Source organism: Gymnoscopelus microlampas, assembly GCF_963454915.1.
Source record: "Gymnoscopelus microlampas genome assembly, chromosome: 16".
Classification (NCBI taxonomy): domain Eukaryota; kingdom Metazoa; phylum Chordata; class Actinopteri; order Myctophiformes; family Myctophidae; genus Gymnoscopelus; species Gymnoscopelus microlampas.
Genome location: NC_139953.1, coordinates 47,181,378 through 47,193,638, shown reverse-complemented (window position 1 = coordinate 47,193,638; position 12,261 = coordinate 47,181,378). Strand labels below are relative to the sequence as shown.

The window sequence follows — 12,261 nt, the reverse complement described above, 5'->3', positions numbered from 1 at the left end:
TGAGTAAAAGTACAAAAGTATCGGCATCAAAATATACTTAAAGTACCAGAAGTAAAAGTAGTAATTAGGCAGAATGTCACATTTTAAGTTTTCAAATGCGTAAAATGTATACAAATCATTAGAAAATAGCAGATCTACAAGCTCACAATGCATCCGGAACTAGGTCTGGACTAGGGATAACTGGGCACCAAAACCATCTTGGCACTAGGGCAGGGGTCTTCAACAGGGGGTCCGGGACCCCTAGGGGGTCCTCAGTGTTACTACAGGGGGTCCGCCAAATCTTTGTGTGATATGATTTTTTTTTTACCTTATCCACTTGAACCCTAGCATCCCTTTTCTGAGGAGAACTTTAGCCAAAAATAGCCGATCTACAAGCTCACAACGCCTTGCAGCGCGAGGCGCTGTGAGCTTGTAGATCGGCTATTTTTGGCAAAGAGGTATCGGTGTAAAGGGAAACAACAGCAGACCAAGTAAACAAAAAAAGTTGAATCTGAAACACAATTTTAAACAATATAGAGTAGGGGGTCCCTGCTTCATCTCTTTCTCAGCTAGGGGTCCTTGGCTTGAAAACGTTGAAGACCCCTGCACTAGGGACATGAGGGTATTAGGGACACGTGGGCACTAGAGAAATGTGGGCACCTGGTCAACTGGGAACTGGGCACTTGGGACATGTGGGCATCTGGACAACTGGGCACCTGAATTAGGGAAATGTTCACATAGGCCTGTTATAGCGCCACCAGGAGGCCACTTTTTGCAAAACCATTTTTATGACAGTAACTGAAAGTAAAGTAACTGAAACCACCTGCACTGATGTGCTTGCTTTGATACATGATGTGACACTGCATGTCATGTCTACTATTACCTGCTGTCTACAAGTATCATGTCTACAAGAAACATGACCATTCACACTGTTTAACTCTCACATTGTTCATGTACAACTTTATAGGTTAATAATAGTCAATAGTGACATCTAGTGGGAATGCAGGCTAAACCTGCATGTCCATGTATGTACCTAAACAGTGCATCTGAGTGAGAATAAAGTGAATCTGAATCTATGTTACACCCACAGTTATATTGATATGGGGGCCGTGATAACGTGCAAAATACACACCAAAACATGTATATTGTTCTATTCAAATGATATTGAATCGTGTCTCAAAACGGTCTCCCTAAACTGGATATCAGAACATTAACACTTTTTATGAGCTGATGTCCATTTGACACTGAACTGTGTGGCTCATAGAATTGTTAATATTACATCCACATGAGTTTAGCTTGAATGTATTTACTTAGCCTTACTGCTCTGAGTTCATAACTAAATCACCATGGATGGATTCTATATTGTTCCATTATTATATCATAGTGTTCTAATGTTCCATTATTATATCATAATGTTCTAATGTTCCATTATTATATCATAATGTTCCATTAACCATCTATGGAGCAGCTCCAGCATGTGTCTCTTGGTGACATCATCACTAGTCTTGTCACTCTGCCTTTCATCTTAAGACAATTAAAACTGATCTGTACAATATAGAAATAAATAATGTCAACTCTTTTAAAGTGAACTTTAACAGTAGCAACAGGACTTATTCATATATTTCCGCTGTGTTTTCTGGTAACTTGGCCCTTGACTGAACGTTGTTGAATCAACTTTTTCAACAGCTAATACATTAATTTGAATGGTGACATTTTGAAGTTATGCCTGTGGCCAAGTTGACACCAAAGTCTTGTCTGTCACTAGGCAGATCAGAACGTAATATGAATAAGTCATATCTGAATACAGAATGTACTCGAATTATGAATTACAAAATGTGTAACAAAATGTAGGCTATTTATCAAAGTTAAATGCCCTGCATAACCAGTTTGAAAAGTACGAATGTCTTCGTTTGATAAAACAATTATGTGACGTTACTGACAGTCATTATAGAGGAGGGATAACATCAAGGGAATTGGTTTTACTCAAGATATCGTATTTTACAATAAAACTTATTTAACCTGGATAGTCCACATATTTGTTGTAAATATTAACTCTTTAGGTAACGTTCAGTGACTCAGACAGGACCAAACAGAAACGCTCAGGCAAGAATTCAGCGTTCACAAGATTTAATCCATATTAAAGTCAAGTACAGAACAGAACAAAAAGACTAATGTAGCTGTCAGGGAACAGGCAGAGAATCACAACATGATAATTAGTCGCTCTGGAGCTAAATGCCTAAATTATAAATGGTAAAGGTTGTATTTCTGAGGAAATCAGAAGATATGACTTTGCTGAGCCCTGAAATACCTTTTGTATGTAAAACATGAATTATTGCACATTAATCAGACATTCTGCATAATAAGACAAATAGCCATTCTATTAATCTTGCAGTTGGATCCTATCAGAGCCAATGTGCAGTACTTAAAACCCATGAACAGTGGTGGACGGTAACTAAGTACATTTACTCTTAAACCATTGAACAGTACTGGACAGTAACTAAGTACATTTACTCTTAACCCATTGAACAGTAGTGGACAGTAACTAACTAACGATGTATATTAACTCACACTGGGGTCCTTCAGTGGAAGTCACTGAGGGAGTCCAATTACATTTTGAGAACAGACATGTTTTTAGGTCAGATTTAAATGTGGTTGGGGAATCATGATGGTTTGTTTCTTGTGACATCTTCAAAGTCATTTTTCTAGGGGACGGAAATATTTTAAGATGGGGATCCACGGCCAAATACACATCAATTTGGGGGTCCTCGACATGAAAAGGTTTGAGAACCAATGCTTTAGGAAACACTTGTTAATGTGACTGTCATTGACCACAACATAATCACATATTCTGCTAAACTGAGTAATATATTCCCCCTTATAGACTCATCATCATCTCGTCATGTCTAACTGCATTGTTCCACAGACTAGTTACACCGATCTTCCCAGGTAACATCTTCAGAGGGACAGTATAATCAGAAGTGTAAATGTATGGAAAGAGCGTGTCAGTGAAAGTGTGTGTGAAGGTGTGTATGTGTGTGTTAGTATCAGGATCAGAGAATGACAGCTTTCCTTCATTCCAGTCCAGCTGGACTCTGATCCTCTGAGGATTCTGCTTCAATGAGAGATCAGTGTCTGACCCTGATGAGGAGCCTGCTGCGTATTCACCTTCCTCTAACCATATTCCCCAGTGCTGACCTCCTCTGACTCCCTTCCTCTGGTAAGACTCTGCTAACAAACCCAGCATCCAGTCTGCATTGTCTCCAACCTCAACATCCCAGCTGTGAGTCCCTGAGTTAAAGCCCTCAGAACCCAGGACATAGCCAACCTCGTCAAACCTCTCTGGGTTGTCAGGAAGCTGCTGTTCCTCTCCATCTCTCACACTGGTCAGATCATCAGACAGGGTGAACACTGGATGGGCAGTGTTGGGGTCCAGAATGACAGGAGTGTAGGAGACAATGTCCTTCATCTTGTTCCAGACTCTGAAGGTCAGGTTGCCCAGGTGTTTGGTTACGTCTATCAGTGATCCTGAGACCAGCTGTGGGTCCTGCAGTGTGAACTGGGCTCTTTCCATTGTGGTCTTGTAGTTCTGCAGGAATGAGATGTGTTCAGCTCTCAGCTCCTCCTCTATGGCTCTGATGTTGTTTGAAAGGGTTAATATGTCTCTGTTCAGACCCTCAATCTTCTCCTTCATCATCTGACTCTTCTCCTGCTCTTCATCCCTCAGTGCAGTGATGCTGGCCTCCTCTTCCTCTTGTAGAAACTGATGAAGCTTTTGAAACTGTTCCTTAATCTGCCTCTTTGTGTGTCGGGCCTGGACCTTAACGTGCTTTGCTGTTTGGTCACTTTTCTGTTTAACTTGATTAAAGACCTTCAGTTTCTTCTGTAAAGGCTTCAGTGATTTCTGCATTTCCTCCCTGTAATCCAGAGCAGCTTCATCGATGGGTCTGAAACTGTGGTTTATGTGTTTTTTAGAATCTCGACACGCAACACACACTGGCTGTTGACATTCCAGACAGAACAGTTTGAGTTTCTCAGCATGCAGACTGCAGAGATCCTCAGACCCTGATGAAGTTCTCTTACGTTTTGAAGCTCTCTGTCTCTCCTGTATGAAGGCCTCACACAGGTTCTTCAGAGCTATGTTACGGGGTAGATGATCTGTTGAATGTATTTCCTTACAAACTGGACATTGCTTTATTGTATTCTCTCTCCACCATTCCCGCAGACAAGCTTTACAGAAGCTGTGGCTACATGACAGGAGAATTGGATCTTTAAAGATCTCACGACACACAGGACAGGAAAAATCCTCTTCTGGAAGAGACGACGTGGAAGCCATTTTGACGCCGAGTCAAGCTACAAACACTCTGCTCAATACAGGAAGTGGTAACACTTCCTCCTCTAGAATGTTCCCTGAAGTTTACTTGTTGTTAAAGTCCATTCAGCTGACAGAGTCAGCAGCAGGTTCCAGTGGTCTGGGTCAGTATTCCCTCCTGTAGCTGATGTGGAAAGACAGTCTGTCCTCCTCTCTGGAAGTTGTGTTTGATCCGAAGGTCAATCTTATCGAATCTGACAGGGGGGCGGAGCTTTGACACACCACCACAGACCTGTTGCAAAGTACACACAAACACAAATTTGCCATTAATCTCACACACATATGACGTATGCCCCAAACATGTTTAGTCCCATGTCAAACAGATCCCTAAAACTTCCTTCTTCCACCTTCGCAACATTGTGAGCTTGTAAATTGGCTATTTTTCAATACCTCAAGTATAAAATAGGTTTTAATTTGTTAATGTATGTATTGTAATAATATGTATAAATAATTAAACATGCAAAGAAGGTAGTAAATAAAGTTTTTAAATGACTGCAGTGGAATTAAAAGCACAATATTCTCCTCTTAGATTTAGAGAAGTAGATATGCATAGAGAACTGAACATGTAAATACTCAAGGTACCTCAACATTGTACTTGGATTCAGTACTGAGTAAATTCAGTTACTAGTTACTCCACCATTGTGTAGGTGTAAAACACAGCAAAACAAGAACAACACTTTATAAAAATGCAATACTGCAGATTCAGAGATTATTACTGGCAGTAAGTCTGTCATAACAACATGACAAAAGTGGATTTTTGTGAAAGCCATTGATTATATACTGACAGGACAAGCATTGGGTTTATTTCTACAGAACTGGGACAACGCTATGGTTTGTTTTCACACTTAGATCAACCTAATGGTTTAATAAGTGTCAAGTATCACTCCCTCCAGACAAACACACAACTCAATAGTTATTCATATCATACACTGATAGTTCCACTGTGACTCATTTATACCTAGCCTTGATTTTCAAAATAGTGTTTGTGTAACCAATGCTGCAGCTCATGACAAAATAATTACAAAGACCATGTAGCTGTACCAACTGTAGAATGTATTTTATTTCCTTGTACAATTATTTTATTAACTCCACTGCGCCCTCTATAAATCTGCTCAATTGTCATTTATATTGACCAGATCTGTAAGGGGCGCAGTGGAGTAAATACAATGATTTCCTGTCTGGCGGTACATATGTTATTTTCTGCCCCAAAAGTGTATTATACAGAGAAGATGGGGTGCTGAGAGTCTTCCCATCCTGGAATATAGAGTTTCAACAAAACAAAACAGCCTTTATTTCGGTGAGTAGCTAAATAGTTTAGTTTATTTTTTACTAAAGACGGAGACCTCTCACGGCAGTGTAATGTTGGTCTATGAGCAGAGCAGCTCACCTGGCAGAGCGTTAGAGAGAACTCACTAACACTCTGGACCAGGGCTAAGATTCATATATATATTTATATAGACAGTATACAATACATAACAATATTCATACAGACGTAGCAAAAGGCATGGTTGACAACATTCTATGTGATGATATGATACCCATAACTAGAAGTGTTTTAATCCCGTCTGTGGACGATTTTGGAGGAAGTTAGTGATGGGGCGCATCCGGTGAAAGCCGGAATTACACTCAATGTAAACAGGAAGTAAACGGGGGGGGAGATGTCGTTCGGCCACCGACGGGATTAAAACACTTCTTTATTGAACAATATGGACTAATACATTACACACACACACCGGAAACCTAGTTAACATTTGGGGCAAGCGGGTAGGCACCTTATATTTTGCATTTTGTACATGTTAGGAGCAATACGGGCTTTGCTGGTGACATTCCACGAAAAAACGGGGGGGGGGGGGAGACTCTCGTAGATATAAAAACGTCAACATCGATCAAATACATCTACGATAGTCTTCTTGATCTAAGGCTAATATCATATATATATCATAAGATACCGTTAAAGCTCTTAAATCAACATGTTCAGTGCTCACCTAACAGAAGAGAGTCTCACAGAAGATACGTTAGAGTCACTTGATGTTTCTCACACAGGCAACAGCAAGCACCGATGTGAGAAGGAACGGCTGTCGTAAAAACGTCCGTGGCGTGAATCAGTACTGTCGTAACACTTAAAGGGCACCGCGCATTGCATGAACGCATAGAGACTGTAAAAGAATGAGAGTGAATCTGGACTTCAGATCATGTTTCTAGAGTCAGACTTTCATGAGGTATGCAGTCCCATTAGATTACACATCAGTAACAGCTAGTCTCCCATCTCATTTAAGTGACTACGAAAAGAAAAACAGCTAACAGGACAGTTCAGCAGAGGTGGGGACTTGGACTCGAGACTCGAGACTCGACTTGACTTGAAGTCCCGATTTTGATGACTTGAGACTTGCTTGACCAAATCAAAAATAGACTTGGACTTGCTTGGGACTTGAATGCCAAAGACTTGAGACTTGACTTGACTTGAACACTAAAGACTTGAGACTTGACTTGACTTGAGCCCTCGTGACTTGAAAATTCAAGTCTTTTCAAGTCACCTTCAAGTCACTTTCAAGTCACTTAAGCAAGCCAAAAATGTTTAAAAAAGTGTGCATCAACTATAATGTTATTAGTCAGAAATCCCGGCCGTCAGTGACACCTAGTGTAGTGTTGCCAAAGCTGCTTATTTACCCTAACCTTTGGACAAAATTTGGTTTGTTTTTGGCTTGTTTTTGGAAGTCGGTTCGCTTGTTTCTCTCCCGATACTTGGCAACACTGGCCCACATGATGCACGTTACCAAACAAACAACACACTGGCTTCACTCCTGCCGTCGCTGCTGGAACTGAAGCCAGGTGGAATAAAATGTCAACTCCAGCAGTTATAGCTTTCGGTTTTAAAGATAGACAAGACGAGAAAAGCAGTATGCAAGGCAAGACCTATACTTCACATTAACATTACTGCGTGCTAAGTGCAAACTATAACCAGTGGTGGAAAGTAACTAAGTACATTTATTCAAGTACTTTACTTAAGTACAATTTTGACTTATTTTTTACTTTACTGAAGTATTTGCAATTTTCAGTACTTTTACTTCTACATTATTTAGCAGACGCTTTTATCCAAAGCGACTTACAGTAAGTGCATTCAACATAGGTAGGGAACGAAACTACTAATCACCAGAAGTCTTAAGTGCATTTTCTGCAAAAACAAGCAACCAAGAGTATACCTAGCGCTAAGGTAAAAGTGCAATATATCAGCTACCTACTTCTACTCAACTACATATGAGAGGCAGATATTAGCCTACTTTTACTCCACTACAATTATTTGAAAATTTTAGGTACCAATTACTTTGTAGATTTTGGTTATTAATACAAAACATACATTGACCACTTCAGCGCTATATACATTTCCTCTTCTACCCCGGATTTGAACGCGGTTTCCAGTGCAAGTGCTGACATTTCACCATCGTGATAATAGAGCCTGCCTGCTTGATCAGAGGATACACTGAATTTGTGTCAGATCCTGTGTCTAGGTGAGACATGGCCTTTGACATTATCTAAATGTCTCAATAGAAGAGCAGGGAGACAAAATACAACCACCCTGATTGTATAAGTTATATTGTAGTAACATACTCTACCATACAGATTGTACAAAATTACATTATATTAATTAAAAAGGGCCCTTTTAAACCCTGTCCTCAAGGAGGATATTAAAAGTACAGTATCTGCTTTCTGTTGGCCTGGAAGAACCCATGTTTTAAAACAAATGCAAATTGTGAAAAATGCTCATGATTTATGTAAATCTTTACATATCTTGAATTAACATTTTGACTTGTTTGGGACTCGAAACAAAAGGTTAGGACTTGTTTGGGACTCGAAACAAAAGGTTAGGACTTGTTTGGGACTCGAAACAAAAGGTTAGGACTTGTTTGGGACTTGAAACAAAAGGTTAGGACTTGTGTGGGACTCGAACCAAAATGCTAAGGACTTGTGTGGGACTCGAAACAAAAAGCTGAGGACTTGGACTTGACTTGGGACTTGGCTGTGTTGACTTGGACTTGACTCGGGACTTGAGAGCAAAGACTTGAGACTCGACTTGGACTTGCAACATAGGGACTTGGTCCCACCTCTGCAGTTCAGCGAGCATGAAGACCATAGTACAGTAAAATAACTGTAGTAAACACACACACACACACACACACACACACACACACACACACACACACACACACACACACACACACACACACACACACACACACACACACACACACACACACACACAGTATATATGCCGCAGTCTTTACTCCTCTTTACTCACAGCTTGTGATGTGAGACCTATGAATGCCTTGATTATTTCAAATTATTTACACACCTGGCGGTAAGAGTCCATTTGGAACCCTCTCAAGGAACCCTGAGGGTCCCTGGTCAGTGGTCCTGAGACCAGCTGTGGGTCCTGCAGTGTGAACACACTTTAATGTAATATAACATAGTGACCTCTGACCTCTGCTCAGCATCTTATAAGATGTCATACTTTATAATGTCAGAGCTGATCTGTGTGTCACTTTGTGTCACGCTGCGTGCTTGTACATCTGTTATTTTAAAATATTTGAAAAATATTGATAATATTAATACTTTTTAAATATATATCTTCTTTTCTGGGGGTCCCTGGCACAAAACATTTTCAGATGGGGGTCCGTCACCAAATACATATCAATTTTGGGGTCCTTGACATGAAAAGGTTTGAGAACCACTGCAATAGACACTCAACTGAAATGGTGTCCTGAAGGTTTGTTTCTGGTGACATCTTCAAAGTGAATGTTTAGGCTACATATTCCCTTTGACAAGAAATGTGCATTTAATAACCACGGAAATTCACACAAAGGCTCTGGATTAGGGCCTCCTGAGTTCTTGGGCCCAGTATAGGCCCAGTTTTGTAATACACCCCTGAATAGAGCCCATAATACTAGTCTTCTTTTATGCTTTCACAAACTCTAAATGTTGAAAATGGTCGTAATTAATGTCATTACGTATGAAATTATTTATTCAAATACTAAATATCTACACAGCAGTTTGAGTAAAAGACGTCATACCAACACACCCTGCAGTAAGACTAGACTAGAATCACACATGAAGTTACTGTATGAATCCACTACCTCTCACTATAAAAACAACCATGACTTCAGATCATGTTTATAATCAGACTTTAATGTAGAATGCAGTCTCATTACACATCAGAAACACTATGTCTCCCATGTCATTGAGAGACAATACAATAAACAGTGAACAGAAGGACAGTTGAGCGAACATGAAGAACACAGTACAGTTAAAAACAACTCTACCAGATTGACTCAACGTTGTTTTGACATTGTATTTACACTTTTAGTTGATTGTCTTGTTTTCCTGTTCATTTCCATCATTCTCCTTATCTACCCCTTTGACTGTATTCATCCTTTTCACTCCTTTAATTTATTCTTTACATTTTTGCTATCACAGGACAGTAAATCAGGCTGTAAATCAGTCCTTTTGATCAGAACGGTCAACGTTTTTAAACACAGATTTTTTTTACGTGTATAGCAATTTAAATGAAAAGAATATTATTGTTACCATCCTCATTCTAATGATTCATTATTAACCAAAAACAATAGATGATATCCATAATAACATGACATCACAAATTCACAATGTGGACATTTTGATGAGGTCAAAGATCAGAATGTTGCATTAGGAAACACTTGCTAGTGTTGATTGACAAGAACACAATCATATGATATTATAGATTCTATAAAACCCCCTTAAAGATCATCATCATCATCATCATCATCATCATGTCTAACTACATCATCCACAGTTACACTGATCTTCCCTGGTAACATCTTCAGAGAACATGTACGACCAGTGTAAATGTATGGAAAGAGTGTGTCAGTGAAAGTGTGTGTGAAGGTGTGTATGTGTGTGTTAGTATCAGGATCAGAGAATGACACCTTTCCTTCATTCCAGTCCAGCTGGACTCTGATCCTCTGAGGATTCTGCTTCAATGAGAGACTGACTGACCCTGATGAGGAGCGTGCTGTGTATTTACCTTCATATAACATTATTCTCCAGTGCTGACCCCCCCTGTCTCCCTTCCTCTCGTAAGACTCTGCTAACACACCCACTAACCAGGCTGCATTGTCTCCAACCTCAACATCCCAGCTGTGAGTTAAAGCCCTCAGAACCCAGGACAATGGGCGCATGGTCGAACCTCTCTGGGTTATCAGGAGGCTGCTGTTCCTCTCCATCTCTCACACTGGTCAGATCATCAGACAGGGTGTATGATGGATGGGCAGTGTTGGGGTCCAGAATGACAGGAGTGTAGGAGACAATGTCCTTCATCTTGTTCCAGACTCTGAAGGTCAGGTTGTTCAGGTGTTTGGTCACGTCTATCAGTGGCCCTGAGACCGGCTGTGGGTCCTGCAGTGTGAACTGGACTCTTTCCATTGTGGTCTTGTAGTTCTGCAGGAATGAGATGTGTTCAGCTCTCAGCTCCTCCTCTATGACTCTGATGTTGTTTGAAAGGGTTGATATGTCTCTGTTCAGACCCTCAATCTTCTCCTTTATCATCTGACTCTTCTGCAACTCTTCCTCCCTCAGTGCAGTGATGCTGGCCTCCTCTTCCTCTTCTAGAAACCGATGAAGCTTTTTAAACTGTTTCTTAATCTGCCTCTCTGTGTGTCGGGCCTGGACCTTAAAGTGTTTTGCTGTTTGGTCACTTTTCTTTTTAACTTTATTAAAGACCTCCAGTTTCTCCTGTAAAGGCTTCAGTGATTTCTGGACTTCCTCCTTGTGATCCAGAGCAGCTTCATCGATGGGTCTGAAACTGTGGTTGGTGTGTTTTTTAGAATCTCGACACACAACACACACTGGCTGTTGACATTCCAGACAAAACAGTTTGAGTTTCTCAGCATGCAGACTGCAGAGATCCTCAGACCCTGATGAAGTTCTCTTACGTTTTGAAGCTCTCTGTCTCTCCTGTATGAAGGCCTCACACAGGTTCTTCAGAGCCAGGTTACGGGGTAGATGATCTATTGAATGTATTTCCTTACAAACTGGACACTGTTTTACTCTCTTCTCTCTCCACCATTCATGCAGACACGCATTACAGAAGCTGTGGCTACATGACAGGAGAACAGGATCTTTAAAGATGTCATGACACACAGGACAGGAATAATCTTCTTCTGGAAGAGACGACGTGGAAGCCATTTAGTCTCTGAGTGAAGCTACAAACACTGTGCTTAATACAGGAAGTCAGTCAGTCGTAGTAACACTCCCTCCTATAGAATGTTCCCTGAAGTTTACTTTCACTGTGAATCGTGGTTGTTGTTAAAGTCCATTCAGCTGACAGAGTCAGCAGCAGGTTCCAGTGGTCTGGGTCAGTATTCCCTCCTGTAGCTGATGTGGAAAGACAGTCTGTCCTCCTCACTGGAAGTTGTGTTTGAAAGTGAATCGTATTGTCTGTCTATCCATGTGTGTGTGAGAGCGTGTCATCACTGAGGAATGTTTCCTGTTTTTTGTCAGATGACTCAGGCAAGGGGAGGAGCATTGGCAGACCATAAAACTGTTCCAAAGTTCACACAAACACAAACAAACACACACACACACACACACACACACACACACACACACACACACACACACACACACACACACACACACACACACACACACACACACACACACACACACACACACACACACACACACACACACACACACACAGTTTACAAGTAGCATGTCTACAAGAAACATGACCATTCACACTGTTTAACTCTCACATTGTTCATGTACAGCTTTCTAGGTTGATAATAGAGTCAATAGTGACATATAGTGGACATGCAGGGTAAACCTGCATGTCCATGTATGTACCTAACCAGTGCATCTGAGTGAGAAAAAGATCTGAG

The 12,261-nt window shown here is 40.7% G+C and overlaps 1 pseudogene across 1 annotated transcript; it reads right to left on the bottom strand.

Annotated features, from left to right (window-relative positions):
- Positions 1-2,204: 2,204 nt before the first annotated feature.
- Positions 2,205-11,832, bottom strand: LOC311063046 (annotated as a pseudogene). Its single transcript has 2 exons — positions 10,122-11,832; positions 2,205-4,326 (listed from the first exon to the last, which is right to left on the bottom strand). The product of its transcript is annotated as an uncharacterized misc_RNA (transcript).
- Between the last annotated feature and the right edge of the window lie 429 nt (positions 11,833-12,261).